General features: G+C 48.1%; 1 protein-coding gene across 2 annotated transcripts in view; it reads right to left on the reverse strand.

Annotated features, from left to right (window-relative positions):
- KSR1 (kinase suppressor of ras 1) overlaps positions 1-22,045 on the reverse strand; it is a 174,576-nt gene that overhangs the window by 151,293 nt on the left and 1,238 nt on the right. The gene's annotated exons all lie outside the window — the stretch shown is intronic.

Here is a 22,045-nt window from a genome sequence, read left to right on the forward strand (position 1 = left end):
TGCCAGCAGTGACCCCAACCATCAGTCCAGCCTGTGTGGTGCAGATCTACCTCCACTGGTCAGTCTTCCTCACACCCCAACTCTGAGGAGGGGGTCTCATAACGCCTACGCTTGCAGAGGCCTCAGGAACCAGCCTCTCTTCAGCTGTTTTGACCCATGGATGAGATTCCCTCCTGCTTGCAGCTCACATACCCACAAAGCCCTTCCTCCTTCCAGCTAGAATCCCACCTCACCCCCACTTCAGCGCCCCAGCAGAGGGCATCCCCGGGCAGAGTTCTGGGCTGAACCACCTTTAAAGAGAAGCCTGAATGATAGCCCAAGTGTCTGTCACTTGTATCCTAGCACACTTGAAGGGGAAGAAGGTGGGAGTCTGAGCAGGGAAACCAGGGAGAGGGACCAGCATGGGTCAGAGGGGCCCGTCTCTGCCATCTGCACCAGGAGGGACAGCTCCCTTACCTCCTCCTTACCTGCCTCAGAACAAAGGAAAGGACGGCAAAGAGCGGTGAGGTAGGTAAGGTGAGAACAGCTCAACTTCAGGTGCTGCAGCTAAGAAGAGAGACCCACCTGGCCACATATTGTCTCCTCATCTAGCTACGACCTGGGGTGCCCACTACAGGCTGGGCTCTGGGGAGCCTATGCAAGGTTGAGCAAGGCCTTTACCTCAGGATAAGAAGAGAACATCTACTGAGGGCCCACAACACCCCACGTGCTTTACAGCATTGTCTCCTTTCTCATCATCCTGGCAATGACTATGGGTAGCTATGATTGCTCATATCTCCCAGACCTGGAAATGGGCTCCAGAAGGCGAGAGACCTGCCCAGGGCCACAGAGTGGCAGAGCCTGGGTCTGTCCAAGACTTTCCACCTCCAAATGCATCCAGTCTTCCTGGAGAGGTAAGCGTGCCTAGAGAGGGAAGTACACACACAGTCCCCCAACAGAGCTCCCTGAAGGAGGAGGAAGGACAGGAAAGCTGGTAGCATTGGGTCTGGACTCTGAAGCCACAGACAGGGTAAGAACCCAATCCTGGGGAGTCTCCCTAGAAGTTCAACTCCATTTAACCCTGTGTACAATGATGATGGTGATCAATGACAACCCACATTTATCAAGTGCTCACTGTGTGCAAAGCTGACCCAGGAGCTTTCCATGTTCACTCATTTAATCCACCTATCAGCCCTAACTGGTAGGTATGTGATTGTCCCCATCGTACAAAGGAGGAAACTAACAACTGGAAAAGAAAAATAGCTTGACCAAGGTTGGAGTTAGTGAGTGGCACAGCCATGATTCAAACCCAGGTGATCTGACCTCAGAGGCCACATTCCTGCCTCCTGCATCGAAGGACGGATTCATGTTATTTCCCTAGGAATGTCATAAAGGTAATGTAGCACTGATTACAGCACATATTCCAGAACCCTCGTTCAATTACTCCACACTTACTACATGCCACGCACCGAGCTAGGCCCTGAACTCACGGATAGAAAGGTCACAGCGTAGTCTTTGTCCACACCAAAAAAAAAAACCCAGTGTCGATTCCAACTCATGATGACCCTACAATAAAGAGGGAGAAATCCTTCCTTTAATGCTAAAGGGCTCCAGCACTTAGAGAAAGGAGGCTCCCTGAAGCATCTGGTTTGGCCAAGTGGAGGGGCTGCCAAGATGTCAGCCCATGGCATTCTGGGAGGGCTGGGCTGGGAGTGGGAGGACAGAGAGCAGCCCATTCTTGTAGTTTTCTCTGTGCAGCCAGGTTTTAAATTTGCACCACGGCGCAGGGGAGCCTGCTGTGACCCAGAGCCTGCAGAAGCATGGGCCTCACAAACAGCCAGATCCCAATGACTCCTAGCTCTGTGGCCATCAGTGTAACTCTGTGTGACCTTGGGGAAGCTAATTCCCCTCTCTGGGACTCAGTTCCCTCATCTATAAATGGAGGTGATAATGCCATCAATCTCCCGGGGCAGCAGGGAAGTCTGAAAAACCAAACCCAAACCTGTTGACCTTGAGTACGTTCCAACTAAGGGCAACTCCGTGTGTTAGAGAGTAAAACTGCTCCATAGCATTTTCTTGGCTGTAATCTTTATGGAAGCAGTTTGCCAGGCCTTTATTTCATGGCACTGCTGGATAGGCTGAAACCACACACCTTTAGGTTAGTACTTGAGCACAAATCAGGGACTCTGGGAGGTCTGGAGGGGTACGGTATTCTCAGTGCTACCCAAGAGAGCAGTCGATAAATATTTGGTATTGTAATAAATGTCATCACCACCACCACCACCATGCAAACACCCAGAGGACTTTTCCCGGAGCATGGGCTGCAAGAACAGTAAATGGTTCTCCAACACTTAGACACAGAGGCTTTCTGAGCTGACTACCAGCTTCCCAGGGCAGTGTCACAGGCAGTGTTTACCCTGTGAGTGTTTGGCACCAAGGAAACCATGCCCACGGCAGCAGTTCTCCTTTCTGGGATGACTCCTCATACACAGGTCAGTGTGGTCAAGAGGGCTGAGGTGCTCCCTTGGAAGACCAGGTTGCAACTCACCCACTGAGCACCCCGCATCGCTGCAGACAGGGAGGCAAGGCTGGGGGAGCCCTTGCGGTGCCAGCGAGGCTCTACTCCCACAAGGACTGCTTACTGGAAATAACTCACTACCCTCAAGAGGGGCAGCGGCTCTGGAAACTTCCCTGCTTCTCAGCCAAATCCGGGGCTGGCTCGACAAAGGCCTGAAGGCCCTGGAGGAGAATCTGTGGCACCAAGTGTCATTTTTATTCTAAGTCTGACTTTTGCATTGCATCACATCATCAGCGTTTGGCCCTGGAGCATGGAGAAGGGATGGGGATTGGGCCATCGCAGTGTGGCTCACTTGTTCCCAGAAGAACAGGGGCCTCCAGTCCAGTCCATCCACCACCCTATAGGACCACCAGCTCAGTGCCTGGTATGCGGCAGGCACTCAAATATCCATTAGTCCAATAAACAAATGAATGAAGATAATATGACTATAATAAAGGAATTTCTCCTAAAGGAAAACATACTCCCAACACAACTAACTACTCTTCTAGTGTATTCCATCTGCATACATATTTTTACATATTTACATGACCACAGATGCTGCACACACAGTTTTACATTCCTGTATATTTTCACTTAATGTAATATCATAAGTATGGTCATATTTTTACTCAGCCTTTGTAATTCATGGCTGCATGAGTAATAACCTATCGTGTTACTACATCCTGCTGCACCATGGTATTGTTTACTGACTCCCTCACAGCTGGACATTTAGTTTGGTTTCCTTTTTTTTTCTGTATCGTAGATAATACAAATATCCTCCTAAATTTTTCATCTCTTTTCTGCTGAATTATTGCCTTAAGATAAACTCTCTTGGAAGAATGGAAAGGATCCACGGGTATCTCCTGTCTTCATTATGCAGGTGAGGAGAGTAATGCCAGAAGAGGACAGGGACCTAGTAGATTGTGGGTGCTCAATACACATTTGCGAAATGAATAAAAATGGCTCGCACATATGACACCCTCAGTGGGCCAGGGCTCTGCCATGCACCCGCATGGTCAGAACAGGACTCACTCCCAGGTGCCCTTTCAGTAAACTCTAGGGGGTGTCAGGACTAAGTGCTAGGTTGGTACTAGGTTAATCTCATTGGTAGCTGCCGTTCAGACAGCCCCAGCTCATGCTGACCCCATGAACAATGGAATGAAACACTGCCCAGTCCCGTACCATCCTTATGATCTGTTGTAGATCAGATCTTTGTGGCCCACAGGGTTTTCAGTAGTTGATTTACAGAAGCAGGTTGCCAGGCCTTTCTTTCTAGTCTTAGTCTGGAAGCTCCGCTGAAACCTGCTCAGCATCGTAACATGGAAGCTTCCACTGACAGATAAGCGGTGGGTATGCAGGAGGTGCACAGGGTGATAATGGAAACCAGGTCTCCCACACGGAAAGGGCAAATTCTACCACTGATCTACTAATGTACCAACCCCCAAATTCCATTTTTTAATAAGATATGAGTCCAGTTACAAATCCCCTTTTGGATTCTACAGGTTGAGAGTAGGCTAGCTGAAGAGGGTTGGGAAGTCATAAGCCCATCTTCCTCCTGAAGCCACCTAGTCTCCTGCTTTTTCCTTAGGGCTGGGACCCAGTGAGGCTGCCAGGTGCCCCAGCATTTAAGGCAGTACTTGCTCTCAGGATCATGTAAGTGAAGTTCAGCACCCGGAAGCCAGTGCTTCCTTAAATGTTGAGCCCAGGGTGCCCCAGGGCATCACCCCTGGCTCCAACCACACTGGCCTCCTTAGAGGTTTTGTAGCATGCCAAGCTCACGGTTTCTCAGTTCCCATAGTTCTTCCCCAGGTATTTCTACAGGGCACTCTCCTTCACCCTTTTGAGGCCTTTACTTAAAATATTACCTTCTCTGCAAAGCTTCCTGACCCTTCTTTTAAAATTATACCCCTCCCCACCCCTAGCACTCTTTCCTGCTTTCATTTTTTCCACTGCACTTTCACCATTTAACAGACACAAGCTCCACAAAGTCTGAAATTTTTATCCATTTTGTTCACAGTTATTTTCCTCATAGCTTAGAATAATGCTCAGCCCATAAAACCAGTTGCCATCGAGTTGATTCCAACTCCTGGCGACCCTGTGTATGTCAGAGCAGAGCTGTGCTCCACAGGGTTTTTAATAGCTGAGTTTTCAGAAGCAGACCACCAGGCCTTTATTCCAAAGCACCTCCGGGTAGACTCAAAACTCCAACCTCCTGGTTAGCAGGCAAGCGCATTAACCATTTGCATCATCCAGACTCTTCACCTAGCCCATAGTGGGTACTAGTTAAATATTTATTAAGAAAATAAATCGTAATATATATATATAAATATTTTTACTCTAATGCCAGGCATTGTGCTTGACATGGCTCATTGCACTTATTATGAGCCAATTATGAGCAGCAACCCTATCATAATGCCCATTTTACAGATGAAGAAATTGCTGCTCAGAGAGGTTAAGCAACTTGCCCAAAGATACACCGCTAGGCAGGAAAGAGCACCAGGACCTGCGCTTTCACCCACTACAGGGTGCTGCTCAGCCTCCTGGCCTTACAATTAATACAGAAGATGCCCGTGGACCAACAGTACCTTCCAGAACATGGCTAAGCACCCATCCTGTGATCAAAAAAGGGGAAGAGGAGACAGGGCGAGTGAGCCCAGGCAGTGAACCCCAAGGAGCCTGCTTCTTACCCCTCCCCCAGAGGAGCAGCAAGTGTTACTTTCAGAACACAAGTATGGCCTGGTTTGGCAGCCACAGGGCAACAGGGGCAAGTTTGCTGTGACAAGTGGCACCGGGGCTTCAATAAGCCGGGTGCTAAGAAAGCAAATCCTGTCAGACCAGGAAACTACTTAAGCCAAACAGAGCCAAAGAGGAAGTTTAGTTTAAGCTGTTAGATGCTGAAAAAAGAGCTGGTCATCTAAGGCCACAGAAGTCTTTTTCTAAGAATAGTCAGAAGCCACCTCAAACTAAAGAGGGAAGGGCAGGGTGCACATGAAGGAGCTTCCATTAGGCACATGGCAGATGGCAGCCCACATGGCTGTCTACACACAGGTATTACAAGTAAACGGGTTCTCTGGCTTTTGGTTTCTTTTCTCTCTCTCTCTCTCTTTTTTAACTACTCCCTAAAACTCTCAAAATCGTCAAAGATGCAGTTGCAAGAGTGGCCCAGGGCTCTGTATGAATGCTCACCTCTCCTCCTAAACCACCAAGCCAACCACACAGAAAAAGCTTCCTGTCCCCTAAAAAGATAAGTTTCCATTCGCTGATGGATTCTTCCTTGCTGTTTCCTCTGTTCTGTCCCCTTGGCCAAGGTGAGTCAGGGCCACCCAGGGGAATCTCCCCAGGGACTTGTCAACTTGTTTCTCCTAAGACTGGACACCAACATTTAAAATACAACTGTACCCGCAAGTCATCTCCATCATGCCCAAGCACTACGCTGCCTTCCTAGTTAGGGTGCTTCAAACCAGAAGCAAAGTTCTTTGAGATGAAGAAGCTGCAGCTCAGTGGAATCAGATAAGGGCCTCTGTTCTCAACACCACCTCCCTCTACCTCAACAGCAACCAACCAGTTGCCATAGTCGATTTTGACTCATGACGACCCCCTGTGTGCAGAGTAGAACTGCACTCCATACGGTTTTCACTTTTTTTTTGACCTTTTGGAAGCACATTGCCAGGCCTTTCATCTGAGGTATCTCTAGGTGGATTCAAACTGCCAATCTTTCAGTTAGTAGTCAAGTGCTTAATTGTTTGCACCACTCAGGGACTCCAGCTCCATACAAGGGTTCTTCTCTCCCTATCTTCCTTCTCAATCAGGAGTCATCCACCTCTTGCCTCCTTTTTTCTGCAAATGGTCATCTACTAAGCCAGATGCCAGTACTCTGTTTTTTCATTCTGTTAACAACTTTGACTTAATCTCATTCAAATAGTGTGGAAAGGAAAGATCTCCAGCCCCTTTTCTCCCCAGCATTATTTCTTCCAAAATGCTCAGCGTTATTACCAAAGTCTTTTCTGACCTCTCTCTGGCCTGGACAAGACTCAGTCAAAGTAGCAGATTTCAGAGGGATGCAGGCGACGAAATGGACATAAATGTGAATTCAGACAACCCTAGGTTAGAACCTCAGCTCTACCAATTACTATGTGACCTTGGGCAAGTGTCTTGACCTTGAGCCTTATTTCCTCCTCTGCATAGTGGGCTGATCAAGTTATCATTTCTGAAGAGTTGACTGAGAGAACTCCTGTAAAAAGTCTGATATATTAAAACTGGACAGGTCTGTATCAGGTTGGAAACCCCAGTGGCACAGCAGTTAAGAGCTACGGCTGCTAACCAAAAGATCAGCAGTTCAAATTCACCAGGTGCTCCTTGGAAACTCCATGGGGCAGCCCTACTCTGTCCTATAGGGTCACTATGGTTGGAATCGACTCAGTGGCAACGAGTTTGGTTTACGGATTTATTTCAGGTTAGCCATAACTAAGGCAGAAAGTGGGGACCTCAAGTTATTATATTCCTAGGATCTGGCTTTCCTTTCTATTTGGCAAATAGCTCATAAACAAGGAACTTAAAGAGTTGGTTAACTGATCAAAGCTGGCCCCCAATTCAATGGCATCAGAGCACCTTCTAGTTTTTGAGTCATCCGGCCTCCTCCAAACAAAATGGCAGCCAACTTCTTCCAACAGCTCCATTTCCTGCTATTGTCATAAGGTCCACAGGTCAATCAACTTGTTTCCATTAAGTTGATTCCGACTCCTGGTAAACCCATGCGTGTCAGAGTACAACTGTGCTTCATAGGGTTTTCAATAGCTGTGACCTTTTGGAAGTAGATCACCAGGGCCTTTCTTCCAAGGCACCTCTGGGTGGATTTGAGCCGCCAAACTTTTGATTAGTAGCTGAGCACTTAACCATTTACACCACCCAATGAATTATTAACCCATTAACCCACTGCTGTTGAGTCGATTCCAACTCATAGTGACCGTATAGGACAGAGTAGAACTGTCCCACAGGGTTTCCAAGGAGCAGCTGGTGGATTAGAACTGCTGACCTTTTGGTTAGCAGCCGAGATCTTAACCACTGTGCCATGAGGGCTCCAAATGAATTACTAGGTGGGTACAATCTAGGTTATCCCAAAGTTTAGTTTCTGGAAGGGTCTGCTCAGATCTCACACCTCCTCTCTTCACCCAACCCTCAGGGAAGAAAATAGTGAAAAGCACCATATTTCCAAGTCAGTATTCCCAAGAAGAGACCAAATCAGAGCCCCTGCTCTAGCAAAAATAGGGCAGAGCAACTCAGTAACAGGCAGTTTCTCATGTCTATTTCTCAGCTTGTTTCCCACAATGGGTGGGTAGATATGCATACCTGCTATCAGCAGACCCTCTTCTGAGTTGACAACCTCCGTTCCCTGGCTGGCACTACCAGGCCTTACAGCAGAGAACTGAGCTTCACTCAACCCGGTAAAGGCTGGTAGCACAGAGCACAGCTTGGTTCAAATCAACAAATATCTCCCAAGTCCCTGCACACCTTAGGGTACAGAGATGAGTCAGCTGTGCTGCGTGACAGGCCTTCATTCACACCTCTCCAGCACCTTCTATTGGTTCACTCATCTACAAACTCCCCCGCCGCTAGGCTGACTTTCTGGAGCACAACACACCTCTGATTGATTCTAATACCCCGACACAACAATTATTTGTTGAATTAATGCACTAATTCTTTACCAATTTACCAGTTGCCATCAAGTTAATTTTGACACATGGTGACCGCACCTGTGCAGAGTAGAAAGAACTGTGCTCCATTGGGTTTTCAAGGCTGTGACCTTTCAGAAGCAGATCACCAGGCCTTTTTTCCAAGGAGCCTCTAGGTGTGTTCGAACTACCAACCTTTCAGTTCGTAGTCGAGAGCTTAGCCAATTGCACTGTGGCCCAATTTAGTGAAACAACACCAACTCCTGTCTACCCTTCTGATCAACTCAGCTACCACCCACCCCCTTCTCACCGTGTTCCAGGCACACTGGCCTCCTTTCTGGTCCTTGAACTCACCAAGCTCGTTTCTGTCTCAGAGCTCCCGCACATGCCGGCCTCTCTGCCTGAAACAAGTTTTCAATGGGTTCCTACCTTCTCTGCATCTTTCAAGACAGCTTGTAGTCCTTCCCTGGAAGGGAAACCTATTCTGACCATCCAACCTGAAGTCGCATTCTTCTCTAACCCCAACTCTCTTTAACCCATTTTCAGGTTTTCTTCTTCTCTACTGGCTTGTTTATTATCTTCCTCCTTCTGCTAAAGGGATCCCCCTGACTGTCTTGTTCACCGTGCCTTCCGCTGTGCCTGAAACAGTGCCCAGCACACAGGAGACACTCAGTAAACAGTCAAGTCACTGAATGAATGGATAACCCATTGCTGTAAACTGGATTCTAACTCATGGCAACTCCAGCTGTCAAGAGAGTAGAACTGCTCCATAGGGTTTTCGTGGCTGCAATCTTTACGAAGCAGATTGCCAGGCCTTTCTTCCATGGCACTGCTAGGTAGATCTGAGCTGCCAACCTTTAGGATAGCAGTTGAGCACTTAACTGTTTGTGCCACCCAGGGAAAAGAGAAATAAATAGCAAATTCAAGATGGGGAATGATTTACTAAGGCCAAAACAGCCGGGGTTTGGGGAGACGGGGGAAGCACAAAAGCCAAAAAGGATTGCAAGGAAAATATGAGACAATGCACCCAGGAGTACAATTTTCAAGACACCATCATTCAAAAAGCATAAATGGAGAGCAGTTTAGCAAGTCTTATCACAAAGAATGTTCATGCTCTGTGACTGGGTAATTCCATTTCTGGGAATATCCCAAGGAAATGAATTCAAAATAAGAACAAAAATAAAAAGGCATCTATACAGATGATTCCAGTCCCGTTATTTATAACAGCAGAAATCTGGAAATTACCGAAATGTCCAATAACGGGAAATGCTTTGGTAAATTCCAGCATGTCCACTGGGTGGAATATCATGTACCAATTAAAACGACTAGATGGAAGATAACAGAAAAACAAGAAAAAGTTCTTTAGAATAATGCTAAGTGAGCGGGGTTAAAAAAAATACTGATTCCTTCTAAGTATCAGGCACTGACCAGTATACCTTCCCTGTCTCTGTAACTCCTCACAAGAGCCCAAAATAAACCTTTTTTATTCCCATTTAACTAACAAGATCGGCTGCTAACTGAATGGCTGGAGAGTTCTGTCTACCCAGAGGTGCCTCAGAAAAAAGGCCTGGCAACCTATTTCTGATAAATCAGTCACTGCGAACCCTATGATGCACTGCTTTACTCTGACACGCTTGGGGGTCACCATGAGTCAAAACAGACTCAACAGCACCTGGTTATAACTAACAAGAAAACTGAAGTTCAGAGGGCTAAGGAGCCTGGCCGAGGTCACACAGCTACCAAGGAATAGAGACAGGATTTGAATATGTGTGATTCTCACCCCAAAGCCCACATACACTCTGAAGTCCTTACTGCCTGCCTCCATGTCCCACTAAGTGCTCGAGACGGGCACTCAGTCCTTTCCCGTAATGACATCATGATTGTGTTTGAGAGGCCAAACCCAGAGACCTGAAACAACTAGTAAAAAGCAACACAGCTCCTGAGAAACACTTGTAAGAGCATATAGCAAAAAACAACAACAAAAAGAAAACTACCTCTGGGAGGGCCAGGAGGCAACCGGGAAAAAGAAATCAGAGAGTGGTCAGCAAGATCAGACTTTGGGAAGGACTGGACAGAACCATGAGACAAGAAACACTAAAGGCAAGGAAGTCCCTTGGAGAGTGCTGGATCCCGCTTCAAGGAAACCTGGAACTGGAGAACAGGGTCTGCCTGAATTCATCTGCTCTTTTCCCCAGGGTTTACCTACCGAGGTACTCGATAAATAGGTGCTGGTTGAAATACACTCATCTCATGCTGCGTAGACAGAGCAGTGAAGGACGCTGGAGGATGAGATGCTAGAGCCGTGAAGAACAGTGGACTGGAAGTCGGGACATGTCATATTTTGACTGCTGGGTCTGGTGCCCCAGCATCCATTAAAAGAGTCTTCTCTCAGCCTCCTGTGGGGCTGTGGGAAGGTGATCCACCATCTGAGAACAGGTTTCAGGTGCAGCAGGAGGTTCAGGTTAGATAGTGAAACTCCCTGCAAGGTACGGGCTGCCAGGAGCCAGAGCAAGCTTGGGCGGGGCAGGGGCGGGGGCTGAAAGCTTCATTTCATGGGAAAGGGTAATGAGATTCCCAGCAGGCCGGGAGAGGTACAGCTCTGCGTGGAGGCAGGAGGCTGGACTAGAAGGCCTCCCAGAGGCTCACCCACCTCTGGTCACTCTGTTTCCTCCAGACCAACTGCCAAGACATCACCATTCTCAAAGCCAGGCTGACTTGGAGTGTAAATGTGATAGTCGACCCAAGGTTGGCCAGAGTTCTTTATTGCTGGAGTTGGGAGATCCCTACATGAGACTTTATCATACCAGTCTCCCTGCTTTTGTACATGTTTGAACATTTCCATGATAAAGTTTAAAAAAAAAAAAAAAAAGTGTAAACTCAGACCCAGGCATCCCACCTAGGAACCACCAGGGCTTAGGGCTACCCTCCGGTGCTCAGACAGAGGCCAGCAGAGCCTTAAAAAACTATTGGCTGCTAACAGACTTCCCAGGTCATCGGGAGGGGGGTTTCCAATCACAGATCAGGTGGTTTTGGCAGGTAATTAAGGCTGCTCAGTGTCAAGTCACAGCTTAGCCTCACCACAGCTATGACTGTGGGCAAGTCACTTAACCTCTCTGCACCTCAGTTTCATCACCTGTAAAATGGGGGTAACAATAATACCTTTCTCACAATGTGGATGGAAGGTGCAAATGCCACATAAAACTCCTAAAAAGCAGGCCTGGCATGGAGTACCAAAAAACCAAACCAAACCCAGTGCCATCGAGTCGATTCTGACTCACAGTGACCCCATAGGACAAAACAGAACTGCCCCATAGAGTTTCCAAGGAGCACCTGGCGGATTTGAACTGCCAATCCTTTGGTTAGCAGCTGTAGCACTTAACCACTATGTCACCAGGGTTTCCGGCACGGAGTAAGCGCTCAGTAAATGTCAGTTACTATGACACATTCATTTTGTAACATGTATAGATACTCATTTTGGAAACCACACATCCATTTGACTCAGTTACCTGGGGAAAATAAAAGGAGGTGGGGCTGGTGCTCTCCTTCTGAAACCTCAAGTGGTGGCACAGGAGCCGCGGCTGGCCCAATATACTTGAAGTGGCCCTGGCCTGCCCGGCCAGCCCAGGCCTCCGTAGATCAAGGGGTCAAAGAGAGCTCCTCCTTTCAAAAAGGCCACCACCACAAACAGGAAGCTGCTTCCTTTCCTTTCCATTCTGAGCTAGCATTTCCTTTTCTGTTTTAAAAAGCATTCCTTGTCTACAGCCCAGCCCTTCCCCTCTCCTCAGCAGCCCCAGGCTCCAGCATACCCACTGCCCTCTGCACTTCTTCTGGACTGTTCTCTGCCCATTGATGCGATCACCAAGCTCCTGGTAGACCCTGAGTGGAGCTTGCCCTTGGCACCAGGCTAACTGGCACCCAGGGCTGGAGGCTCCCGGGCAGGATGCAAGGCCTCCAAGACAGGGAGACCTATTAGTGTGTGTTATCCTCCTGAGAATGATGGGCACACCACAGGCTTGTAGGAAGGATGAAGGTAGGTGCTGGCATGGTGCCCACAGCATGCTCTGCCTCCCTTCGTAAAGCACCTCCCACAGACAAAAGGCAACCTCTCATGGCAGGGTAGGTCCATGGGAGAGCAGCCTCTCCTCAGCCAATCCGATTTTAATTAGGACATCAAATGGGACCTCAGTTCCACAAAAACATAAAACAGAAAGACAACAGATGTTGAAACTAAGCCTATAATGTCTTACCTCCTTCCCTGCTTACGGCTTAAGGCAGTGTTTCCTCAACTAAGTTCAGCGGGGAAAAAGGTCCCCTGGACAAATGAGTTTGGGAACCCTCACTGCAGGACTTCTCAGAGCCTTTAGAACACTGGTCTTCATGGTCAGGATTCTTCAAGAAGGAGATGGCTGACTGCACATTCTGAACTTCCTGAAGCCTTCCTTCACAAGGGTACCCTACACAATATAGGACCAAAAGGCCTGCATTACCCCCCTGCAAAGCCCCCAGGTTAGAAGCCTAAAAAGGGAGAGCACTCAGGTCATGTTCCACCATTACCTCTAACTTTTTTTCCTGATCAGCAAAACTCTGTGGATACCATGAGGGAAATTGGTTCTGCTCATCCAGATAAAAATTACACCCAAATTAACTAAGTCAAGACTCAAAACCCTCAGGTGCCAGGCCTAAGAAAGCCCGTCACTCTTTAAGCAGCTTCCCTCATCCAACTGCAGAAAGCAAAACCCTCATGGTCAGTATGGTGCTAGTATAAGTCCATATTGCATGGTACGAAAAGTTACTTTTTCTGATTACAGCTTGTCTATCCACATACAGCAACAACTCTTTCTTTTCTTTTTTGCATTATAAACATAAGTCCAATTCATTCTTGGGGGTGGAAAAATAGAAGAGGGGAGGAGAAACAGCAAGTAAACAAGATGACTTCAGCTCCGTTATTTTGGAAGGCAGTCTGCCCAATTCAAACACACTGCCACCCACCAAAACCAGGAAGACAGAAATATGGATGTACATAAACACACAGGTTTTAAAAGTGGTGCAGTTTGAACTGAGACTTTTTCAATGTAGATGAGAAACAGTCGTGCCTGGGAATCAATGACAAAGCATTCTGGATCCAAACAGCTGTCCCCAGAGTTTACCTCTGTATCTCCCCCTGGGGTCTAGGACTGAGGGGAAAGTCAAGATGGTCACAAGATGGAAACGGAGGTTATGATTCTAGAAACAATCATAAAGAATTCATAACATGATCTTGATATTAAAACCAATGGAATACCTGCATGATTTCTTAAGACAAATATTGGGCCCTAAAGAAGTAAAGGCTCACCAACCTATGGCCCAGAGCATCATTCAGTGGAAGGATGAGAAGCCCTTGAAAGTCCCCAGTTAGGGCCAAAGACTCAAGACAGTTCATTCAGGCTGAGCCAGCCAATTAGGCAGACTGACTTTCAAAAAGGGGCCTACCCAAGTCAAGAATAGGAAGAGGAAACGGAATATGCAGCTAATCACATCCACAAACAACTGCCTCCTTTGCCATGAGACCAGAAGAACTGAATGGTGCCTGGGCTACCACTACTGAACGTTTCGATCAAAGATTCTATAGCAGAATCCTCATCAAAAGGGGGAAAATGCAGAACCAAATTTCAGATTCTCATGCACTCCAGCCTTTCTGGGGCCATGGAGGCTAGATGAACCCCTGAAACTACTGCCCTGAGATAATCTCAAAAGCTTAAACCAAAAACATTCCCAAAGTCTTCTTAAAAGCAAACAATGGTCTAACTTAACCAGTAAAGAATATCTGCCTTGAGCATTCTGTTCTTTTAAGAACTATGTATATGGGATCAAGCTGACAATGGCAACTTGAAAGATTTGATAGGAACCTTAGGAGGCAGTGAGTTTATGTTAATGGGGGAGGAACAACTCAGAAAAGGAGTGCAAGAATGGCTGCACAACTCAAAGAACATAATCCATATCCCTGAGTTGCACGTGTACAAACTGTTGAGTCAGTGCATGTTCTGCTGTGTAAACTCTCAACAACACCAACAAATAAATTTTTAAAGGGGGGGCCTACCCACAGAACACCGCAGACTGTTCACCAAGAATCTCTCACAGTCCCCAGGGTCCCTCAGACATTGGCATGGGGCTGGGGAAGCTACTTTGCTACTTTGCTTCTTCATGCAGGAAACTCCTTAAAGTCAAGGGTCCCAACATTGGAGGATGGAATTGGTAAGCTCCTTCACCTTCAGTCAAAAGACCAGGGTCAAGGTAGTGTAATATCTCACTCAAGGTTGTGAGCACCCAGGTCTGATGCCTAGCTCAGTGCTCCTGTATTAACTAACCACCATCTCTTCTCACCTTCTCACCATCCAGTCTTTGTTAATTCTCTCTAGTAGATGTTCTCAGTGAGTCACTTCCCTCTCTGGTCTTCAGTTTCCTCACCTGCAAGATGAGTGGGCTGGACTAGATGGAAATCCCAAGATCCTTTTCAGCCCTCTTATCTCAGGAATACCAGACTCTACTAAATCAATCCCAAAGCCAGATATTCCAAATAGCTCTCCGATCAATATTTGTGATTGGTGATGAAACTGAGGCTACAGTTCAGTGAAGTACCTCTCATGAGCCTCAAGTGATCACGACCTCACCACATGGTTGTGCACTGCCCGAAGGTGACCAGTCCCCAGACACAAGAGACCTGAAATTCAGCCCTCCTTTTGCTGTCCTGGAGCAAAGAAAGGTCCTCAGAGGGGCCTCGTTTTGCTGCAGATAACCGTAAAACTAGAACCCACAATCCATGATGCAAAGTGCAGAACCTCAAGCACAAGCCACTGCAAAATGAGAACCCATAATTCCTGATACATAATCCAGGACCTAAGCCATGGGGCCATGTCCTCCTGTCTCCTATTTACACTCTTAAACCTCGGAGTAAAAACAGATGAACTGGCAAAGGGGTAAATCTAAGGCTACCATTTTGGCTACCATTTTATAAGCCCTGGCAATCCTGCCTGGGAAGGAGGGAGAAGTGTTCCGCGCTACAGGCTTTAAAGAATAGGACAGATGTTAAACGTGTTCATAAATTCATTTGGCCCAGCAAATTCCACTTCCAAGAAGATACTCAGTGCATTGTGTTTTACAGTGGCAAGAGTTGGAATCATCCCGAATGGCCAACAATGGGGGACTGGTTAGTTGAATTTATGGTACGATTGCACAGTGGAGCTACTAATAACCCCATTGCATATGCTTATGTGCTGACGTAGGCCGAAGATATTTATACGGCAATGCACGTGGTCTGCTCCACAAACATCTATCTACATATATGTAGTACACTATATGCAAATGTTGGAGGGGTGCACAGCGAAGTTAATAGGAATAAACTCTGAGAGGCAGCACTATACGTGATGTTTTTGTTCATCTGTATTCTTTTGGTAAAACCATCACTATGTATCATTACGTGAATTTTTAAAACATTTTAATTAAAAGTAGAAAGTGAAAGAATATACAGTTTATCAAAGCAATAAAAAATCATTCAGAAAGAATAAGCCACGAAAACAATTATGAGTAAGTTGATCTCCAGGCAAAGACTCTGGTGGTGCAGTGGTTAAGCACTCAGCTGCTAACCGAAAGGTCAGTGGTTTGAAACCACCAGTGGCTCCACGGGAGAAAGATGTGGCACTCTGCTCCCGTGAAGACTACAGCCTTGGAAACCCTATGGGGCAGTTCTCCCGTCTCATAGGGTCATTATGAGTAGGAATTGACTTGATGGCAATGGGTTCATTTTTTTGGTACGATCACCAGGTAGCTTCTGGTTTCTCAGAATTAGACACAAGCTCAGAGCCGCTTGCCTCACAGTTTGAGGATGTGCTGGGCTGGACTTTGGAGAAGCAGCCCTGATCCCGAGCTCAAAGGCTGCACAGCCTGGGTTGACCAGGCATCTGGAATTGAGCCACATAAATTGAGCCACACAAATGCCCCTGGTTACCCCTTTTGTTATTGGTCCTTCCCTAGTCTCAACAGCCACAACCCCAGAAATCCCACAGCGGTTTCTTAAGGCAACATGGGTTCTGGACTGATGTTTAGATTCAACCACCTACTAGCTCGAACAGTCTCTCAGTTCCTCTGAGCCATAATTTCCTTATCTGTACAGTGGGGCTAAGACCTCCCAGAGTCATTGTGAGTGTGAAATGGGACAGCACATGCCAACAGCCTAGCGCAGTGCTCACACAGAGCAGGTGACCAAGAATGTTTCTCATTCCACATCTGCCCTCTCTGCTCAAAGGTCACTTCCATTACCCCAAACATGCCTTGGGGCTTTCATCTAAATAAAGATTCAACCAGCCTATTCTAAAAGGACGTCTGTTTTAAAAAGTAGAGCTTAGCCCTGGTGCAGGCTTGGCTAGGTCCCGCCCACTGCAACAACTGTCACCACAGGTCAGAGCCTTTGTCATTGTCCCTCTGCAGACCACACCAAGTAGGCAGGTCCAAAACACACGGTGTAGAATGCAGCCTTCCTGGATTTTGAGCCAATCCAGACCACTCTGCCAGAGGAAATGGCTCTGAAGGGGAAGGAGCTTACAAAGACCCCAAGAAGACATGCCCATCACTGTCCCCAGCAGCAAACCATAGCCTCCTCAAGCTCAACTAACCAGATCCAGGCCGTAGATCCGGTGAGGATTCCCTCCAGCACTACCCACCCCTCTTCAGGCTCACAGCAATCGCCTTCAAGTAGATTTCAGCTCACTGTAACCCCACGTGTGTTGGAACAGACCTGTGCTCCATAGGGTTGTCGGTGGCTGACTCTGCAAAAGCAGATCAGCAGGACGTTCTTCCAAGGCACCTCTGGGTGGACTCAGACCTCCAACCTTTCAGTTAACAGCTGAACACCACCGGGGACACCTAGGGAAACGTCAGCTCCCTCTCCAGGCAGCCGCTGAGAGACACCTGTGGCACGTTTCACCAAAGGAAAAGCTGCCAAGGTGAAAACGGGCATCAGAGGGGCAGTGCGTCAGTTCTGCACCCTTCTGGGGATGGCTGGAATAGCTTCAGCAGGAGGTCAAAATCTGAAGGCGGCACAGAAGCAGAGAAATGCCACGCCGGTGGCAGCAGCTGGGTGGGGAAAGCAAAACCAGGTTTCAGTCTCAGTTCTTCCAGGGATATGTGACTCTGGGAAGATCGTCAATAGAACTAGGAGGCTGAACTAGACAGCCCTTCGAATTCCTACTGCAGGGCCCCTCCCTGAAGCACAAGCACGGTCCTGGAGTTACTGTGTACTTGTCTGCTCTCCCATTAGACTGACCATGCCCCCGGAGACCAAGAGAACATCCCACCCACCTCCAAGGCTACTGCTGTCATTAACTGCACTAATAAAGGGGAAAGGTGGACACAACCACCTTTGTCATTCACTGCATGGTAAGGATCAGCACGAATCCAGTTCCCACCTGGAAACGGACCCAGGCTTCACCTTCCCACACCTCCATTCCTCCTCACCAGCCACTTCTTCTGTGGCACTTCCTCTCTCACCCTAATCACCTAAAGTTAGGTCAAAACATCTGTGGCCACCCGAGGCCAGGCCATTAGGGATCAGCCGTAGGCTCAGGAGTCTGCACAACTCCCTGCACTTCAGACCAGCCAGCTCTCTCTGTTCCTCTAGCCCCCTGGGGCTAGGTCACAAGCTGGAAGGACTCTGTTCTTCACTGACTTCAAGGTGTGCCCTTTCCCTATCACCCAGCTACCCAAAGCTGGTTCCTCACAAGTTAGGACTCCATCCTTATGACCGCCTGCGCAGCCCTCCTCTGAATCAGTCACCTGAGCTAAGTCAGAGTCTCACACTGTCCCTTGTGGGTTCGTTAATTCTCTACGGCTCATGAAATTCACAGAGACTATTACCTACACTTACACTTACCCATTTACTATAACCAGAAAGGATACAAGCAAAGAGACACATTGCCTGCAAGGTCTGGGAGAGTTCATGGCACAGGCCTCCATTGTCCCCAGGGACATGCCACCCTCTCCCATTCATGGATGTTCTCACCAATCCAGGGGGTCCCAAAAGACAGAGTTCCAAGGTTCAGGTTCCCCTGGTCATTGGGATCTCAATGAATATGCATGACTGGGGCCTTTATGTATAGTTAAGATCAACCCAACCAATGAATGTGCAAGACTGACTGCACCATGACCCCTCCCTTCCTGAGGCCAGCTGGCAGGTCTGAGACAGGTGTGAGGCCCTGTAGCCCCTGCTTGCATGGCTATTTTAGAAAGACAAAAGAGCACCTTAATTGCTTGTGCTATTTTCAGAAACCAGATACAAAAGGGCAAATCTAGTTCTTTGTCCCATACCACCTCAGAATCCTTATAGGTCTTGGGGAGCCTGCCAGGGTAGGAGTTCAGTAAACAAATCAATAAAAACTAAATGGTGGTCCGTGACTGCAGGCTCACACCTGCCCTAAGGACTGACCTGTGAAGACATATTGCATGGCTCTCCTGTCACAGCAGATGGCACAGGGAGGGCTCAGGTGCTCCCCAAGGAAGGGGCTGACCTCTGGCACAGCCCTGCTGAGTGAAGGTCAGGCATCTCTGACCACCCCCAGTAACAGCCTGGCCTCCCCCTCTCCTAGGTGCCTCCTAGCTCCAGGGCAACACTGCAGGAACGTGCCCAAAGTGCAGAGACTGTGCCTGCCCCAGGCCCCCAAGTGTCTCCTCCTCAACAAGGCCTTATGGGCAAGGTCCTTCAGGAAGGCCCTTTTTCTAGGTCAGCTTACTTAAGGAGGAATTTTTCACTGTAAGACCGCAAGGTGGGGAGACTCTGTGGCAGGGCCTGTCTCCAGAAAGTACTAATAGGTTGGCCTCAACAGACAAAGTTACAACGTCCACGAGACTTGAAGCTCCGCGAGGTAACGTGCGCATGTGTGCTTTTGCTCACCACTGTCCTGCCAGTATCTGGCACAGGGTCGACCCACAGAGGATGAAAGAATGAAAGAATGAGCTGGCATGGGGCCCCAGGTGGAGCACTGAGGCAAGTCAGGTGTCCCTCACTGAGCACATCTGGGGAATGAAAACATTTCCACTCACCTCGGTGGAGTTCTCAGACCCCTGGGAGGGTCTACCGGAAACAGGATACCCCAGGTTCTGCTAGGAGGAAGGAGCCTCGCAACATCTGTTCACAGATTCTGATTCTGGTTCCAGGTTTTATCTCCCTCCCTTCCCATTTGAGGAAGAAAAAAAATGTGTGTACTAAAGGTCGTAAAGGTCCATGGCTCTCCAGGAAATCTTAGGAGATCGAGAAGGGTCCAGCATACTGCCTGGCAAATATTATATTAAACCCTGGCTCCCTCCACCCTTTTCAGTCCACGTCTGATCACTATACTGAGAAAAGTCATTCTGGTCAGTGGGGCAAGCCGGGCACACTGCTCCCTGCACACAACCTGGAATCTCTGGCACCAGCAAGCTGGCCCCAGGTCAGGCACTGCCAGGGCATTTCATGTGCTGTTTCTGCCTCATTGTTTAATGAGGGGCAGACTGGGCTGGGGTTCCTAAGATTCAGAAGGAAGTCTGGCATAGTTGCATAAGCCAAGCCCTCTCGTCAGACCCTTTTTCAAAAGCCAGGAATCCAATGTTGCAAGTCAGGTCTCTCAGGACCCTGGCCAGGTATGTGAGAGGAGTCTACAGAACAGGAGAGAAGGCCAGAGTGGACATCACCACTGCCCTGCCTTGCCTCACCACACCCTCCTGGGGGTGGCCCACCTCTGCCCAGCTGCTGGGATTGTTTCCTGGACTATGTCACCCAGCTCTTGGAAACCAGGGCCAGCTATAGAAGCACCTTCCCCTAAGGGTGGCCTGTGGAGTGAATCCACCTGACCCTACTAGAGAAAGCTTACAGGCAGAATTTTGGAGAACACAGACTTAACAGACTTACAACCACGCTGCAGGGTTTACGCAGTCTCATCCCCATTTTACAGATGGGAACGCTGAGGTTCAAAAGTCACAGGATTTGCCCACGGTCACAAAGACAGAACTCAGACCTGATCTGAAAGCCTCAGGCTTTCTGTTTGCCACACTACCCCTAATGTTAACTTCTTTTAGCTATAAACTTAACTCATATTTTATCAGTTCAGTAAATCTGGAGTTTAGAACCCTAGATATTCTTAAACAGGGGTGCACGTAAACGCGATCACGAACGCTTGATTCAACCCAGTTCAGTCTCCTTCACTAAATCACAGATTTAGGGTGCCAAGAGCCCTCAGAGATCCACTCTAACTTTCTCATTTTGCAGGCAAGGTGGCTAAGGCCTACGGGGTGAAGTGATTCACCCAAACTTGTTGGTGGCAACCCCAGGGAACTAGCTCTAAGGGTCTAAATTCCTATTCCCCAGGTCTTGCTTTTTCAGAGAAGTAGAGTGAACTGAAAGGTTGGAGGTTCAAATCTACCCAGAGGCACCTCGGAAGAAAGGCCTGGCAATCTACTTCTGAAAAAATCAACCACTGAAAACCCTATGGAGCACAGCTCTACTCTGACACACATGGGGTTGCCACAAGTTGGAATCAACTTGACGGCACCTGGTAGAATGAGCCTGAATCCATATCGCAGCGGCGAGAACATGGAGCTGGGTTTAGTTCCCATTTCTGCTGCAAATGCCCATCGGGCCTTAGCATGCGTTTCCAGCTGCCAGAGACTAACATCCAAACAGACACCCAGGAGCTCAGAAGGGAGGCCACTGAGTAAACCAGCTCAGAGACCAAAATAGCTCACAATTTAGGGGTCTCACGACGCCACACTATCACCAAAAAGAGTAAGAGCCTTTGGAAGTCAGGGTACCTGGAGGACACAGTGCCACTTCCAGAGAAAGAACAGCAGACAGCTCTCCTGTATACACTCTGGGAACCAGGAGCACTTCAGAGCAAAATGGGGATAACCTGAGAGATGCTAACACAGAGAATATTCTCTCATCCCAGCAACACAAAAGTCCAACCAGACACATGGTGCCAGAGGACCCCTCCTCCCGGAATTAAGCCACACAGGCCCCCTATTGTGTCTCCTGAAAACTGAACTTTGCTGGGCAAACACACTCAGCTGTGTTCAAGAAATCCATTTCTCTTGTCACTTGAAAAACAGCAGCATGCATGCAGAAGAGACAGTTGCAGGGAGGGGAGGGGTTGTTCGTTTGTTTTTTAAGCAAAGCCTTGGTCAGTACTGCTATAAAAAAACTGTAATAAAAATAATAATAGCCAGCACTGACTGCATGCTTCCTATGTCCCTGGCTTCCGAGTTTTTAAGAGAAGAAAAGCGAGGGAGAGTCACCCCAGAGCATTTTTGATCAAATAGGGATTCAGGCTTGTGGTGTGCAAAGAGGAGGGAGGGCTGGTCTTGTAATAATTACAGCAGATAGCTGGCTGGATCTATGACAGCTGGCAGAGGCAATTAGCAATAAGGGGGGGGTGAGAAAATGAGGTTCTAATAAAACAAAACATTCTGAGACCTGCAGAAGGCCAGATGTGGCATACAAGGTAGAGACAGCCCCTTCCTCAAGACAGGGTAGCTATTAACTGGTCCCTGGAATTTCAGAGCCTTCCAAGTCCCTGGACAAGGGCAAGCTGGGAATGACACTAGTTTCCCTCAATTGTGTATGGGATGGGGTGTGGGGTGGGCAGGGAGAGACTCCCCCCCCAGCCCAACACCCCTTCTGGCCGGTTCAAAGTCATTTTAACACTGCACTTCCCTATAGCTGTAATTTGAGAGAAGGGCCCGCTTATCTCGTTTCTTCTTTACATTCGACGCCTTCTCCACCAGAACCCCTTAAAGAGTGTCATCTTCCCACCAAAGGCTTCATTCCCCAGCATAATCCTTC

This window comes from Elephas maximus, chromosome 19, assembly GCF_024166365.1.
Source record: "Elephas maximus indicus isolate mEleMax1 chromosome 19, mEleMax1 primary haplotype, whole genome shotgun sequence".
Taxonomy (NCBI): Eukaryota; Metazoa; Chordata; class Mammalia; order Proboscidea; family Elephantidae; genus Elephas; species Elephas maximus.